This window comes from Piliocolobus tephrosceles, unplaced genomic scaffold, assembly GCF_002776525.5.
Source record: "Piliocolobus tephrosceles isolate RC106 unplaced genomic scaffold, ASM277652v3 unscaffolded_42, whole genome shotgun sequence".
In the NCBI taxonomy this organism is placed as follows: Eukaryota; Metazoa; Chordata; class Mammalia; order Primates; family Cercopithecidae; genus Piliocolobus; species Piliocolobus tephrosceles.
The window spans coordinates 437,268-440,969 of record NW_022326531.1 but is presented as its reverse complement, the minus strand read 5'-3'; the positions used below and the strand labels follow the sequence as shown (position 1 = coordinate 440,969).

The window sequence follows — 3,702 nt, the reverse complement described above, 5'->3', positions numbered from 1 at the left end:
CATTGTGGAAATGTCTTGGTCATTCTCCATAACAAAGGACTATTTTCCAGGGGGAAAGACTGTAACAAAGCTTTGTTCCAAAGCAGTGGGGGACTGGCATTCCTCTCACTCTTGCCCACTCCAGTTTTTCTGTTCTTTCTGAGGAAGTAGGGAACTATATAAGACTTAACACATGTAAATGTCATAGAAGAGAAACGAGTCAATAAAAAATTGAGAAATCTTCAACAACAACATCAACTGACAGAGCTGCACCAAGACTACTTAGCTACTTCCTCCTAAGTGTCATAACTGCTTCACCCCACCCAGCAAGTGCTTTCACATTTCCTGTATTATTCAGGGTTCTGCAGAGGTAGAGAGCCAATAAGATATATGTGTATATAAAATGGAGTTGATTAGGGAGAATGGCTGACATGATAAAAGGCAAAGTTCCATAATAGGCTGTCTGGAAGCCTGGGAAAGAAAGAAGCCAGTGGCATGGCTCAGTCCAAGTCTGAAAGCTTCAAAACCAGGGAAGCTGACAGCATAACCCACAGTCTGAGCCCAAGTGCCCAAGAGTCTTTGGGAGGCTACTGGTGCAAGTCACAGAGTTCAAAGGCCAAAGAACCTGAAGTCTGATGTTCAAGGACAGGAGGAGAGGAGTCAAGCATCTGGCACAGGAAGAGAAAGAAAGTGAGAGAATCAGCAAGCTGCTTATTCCTACTTCTGCCTGCTTTGCTCTAGCTGTGTGGGCAACCGATTGTATGGTGCCCACCCATACTGATGATGGGAGTTTCTCTCCCACTTTATTGACTTATATGTCCATCTCCTCTGGCAACCCACCCATACAGACACACCCAGAAAAATACTTTAGCAGCCATCTAGGCATCTCCCTATTCAGTCAAATTGACCCCTAATATTAACCATCACATTCTGCTCCCAGCCTCTCTTCCCACTTAGGGGGAGATCTTTCCACACTGAAACTAGCCTGTGAAGTCTGCAAGTGGTGACTACTCCACCAAATGCACATACATCAGTATAAGACAACAAGAAATATGAAAAACCAAGAAGACATAATACCACCACAAGAATGTAGAGGCTGACCCCAAACAAATGAAAGCCTACAAACTTCCTGACCAAGAATACAAAGTGATTATTTTAAGGAAGATCAGCAAACTCCAGGAAAATACAGAGAAATGACTTATTGAAATCAGAAAAGTGATAAGTGATTTGAAATGAAAAATTTAGCAGTTAAAATTATTTATTTAAATTATATAATTATAGTAATAAATAATTATTAAATGATTAATATTTTAAATTAATTATTTCTATGAATATCTTTATTTATCATTAAATAATTTTTGCATTATTAAAAAAATCAAGTAGAAAATTCTAGAGCCTAAAAATATAATGAATGGAAAAAAAAGTTAATACAGAAAGTTAACAGCAAATCAAGTAGAAGAATCTGTAAATTTGAAGTAATGTAAATATACTGAGAAAGCAGAAAAAAGAAAACAAAATAAATAAGAAGAAAGCTTATGAGATTTATGGAATAGCATCAAAAAAGGAAAACCCAAATCATAGAAACTTTATGATGAGAAATGGGGGAAAAAGTGGCAGAAATTTTATTCAAATATATAATAGCAGAAAACTTTGCAAATCTGTGGAAAGATATAAATATCCCGATACAAGAGGTTAAGTGTCCCAATCAGATTCAATCCAAACAGTCTACATCAAGACATTGTAATCAAACTGTCAAAAATCAAAGACCAGATACTGAGAGCAGCAAAGGATGCAAATCACGTATCAGGGAGTTTCAGTAGTTTTAGCAGGGGACTTTTTAGCAGATATAGATCAGGAGAAAGTGGAATTATTATTCCACTTTCAAAATGGATATTTTGAAATATTCAAATATTCAAGCATATTCAAAATGCTGAAGGAAAACAATTGTGAACCAAGAATACCATACCTGGCAAAGCTCTTCTTTGGAAATAAAGAGGAGATAGATTTCCTAAGCAAACAAAAGCTGAGGGAGTTCATCATCACCAGCTCTGTCTTACAAAAAATGTTAAAGGTAGTACTTCAAGATGAGATTAAAAGATGCTAGTTAGGAACAAAAAAAATGAAAGTATAAAACTCACAGGTAAAAATAATTTCACAACCATATTAAGAATACTCTGATACTATCATGATGGTGTGTAAATTACTTCTGTCTTTAGTATGAAGGTTAAAAGACAAAACTACTAAATAATAGCTGCAATAATTTGTTATGGGATAAACAATACAAAAATATTTAAATTTGGTATTAAAACTATAAAAATGTATGTGGGTGGAGTAAATACGTAGAGTTATCTTATGCAATCAAACTTACGTTTGTTATCAGCTTAAAAGAGCTTCTATATAATATATAAAATGTTTTACATTAAGCCTCATGGTAACCACAAATAAAAAAGCTATAGTAGATATGCAAAAGGTAAAAAGCAGAAAATCTAAGGCATGCGACTAGAGAATATTATCTAATCACAAAGGAAAACAGCAAGAAAAAAAAGAAGGACAAAGGATCTACAAAACAACCAGAATACAATGAGCAAAATGGCATTAGTGAGCCCTTACCTATCAATATATTACCTAGAAGATAAACAGATTAAATTCTTCAACCAAGAAACACAGAGTGGCTAAACAGAGTTTTAAAAAAGTCAATTATGTGAGTCATTTCACTTTTTAAGGACACAAATACAGTAAAGTGAAAGAATGAAAAAATATATTCCATTCAAATGAAAGTCAAAAGACAGCAAGGGTAGCTATACTTTTATTTAAGTAAAAATCTGTATAACAAGACAAAAAGGATCATTATATAATGATAAAGGGTTCAATTTATCAAGGAGATGCAGGAGTTATAAACATGTATGCACCACCAATCAAAACATCTAAACATATAAAGCAAATATTAATAAATCTGAAGAAAGAGATAGACTGCAATATAACAATAGTAGGGGACATCAATATCCCACTTTGAACAATGAACAGATAATCCAGACAGAAAATCAATAGCAAAACATTGAACTTGAACTATACTTTAGACCAAATGGACCAAAGAAACACATACAAAGCAGTCCATCCAATAGGGACAGAATACACATGTTGGTTTAGAATCATATCACATGTTAGGCACAGAACAAGTCTTAACAATTTTAAGAAAATTGAAATAACATCAAGGATTTTTTTCTGATCACAATGGCATGAATAAAACGGTATAAATGGAGAAATTCTGGAAAATTCACAATATGTGAAAATTAAACAACATGCTTCTGAACAACAAATGGGTCAAATAGAATTAAAAGAGAAATTATAAACATCTTGAGACAAACAAAAATAGAAAAACAACATATGAAAACTTAGGGGATGCAGCAAAAGTGGTTCTAAGAGTGAAGTTAGACCTACATGAAACATATAAACACCTGCATGAAAACAGAAGCAATATATCAAAGAAATAACCGAACACATACTTACCTGGCAGGGGAGATACCATGATCATGAAGGCGGTTTTTCCAGGTCGAAGCTTATCCATTGCAGTCCCGATATGCTGACCCCTGTGATTTCCCCTAGGAAACTGAACTGCATAATTTGCGGTAGTGGGGTACAGCGTTCACGCTTTCCCCTGAAAGAAAGAAAGAAAGAAAGAAAGAAAGAAAGAAAGAAAGAAAGAAAGAAAGAAAGAAAGAAAGA

General features: G+C 34.4%; 1 non-coding gene across 1 annotated transcript; it reads left to right on the top strand.

Moving 5' to 3' along the window:
• The first annotated feature begins 3,478 nt into the window (after window positions 1-3,478).
• On the top strand, window positions 3,479-3,637 carry LOC111553442. Its single transcript, XR_002734948.2, has one exon. It is a non-coding gene; the product is annotated as a U1 spliceosomal RNA (small nuclear RNA).
• Window positions 3,638-3,702: the final 65 nt, after the last annotated feature.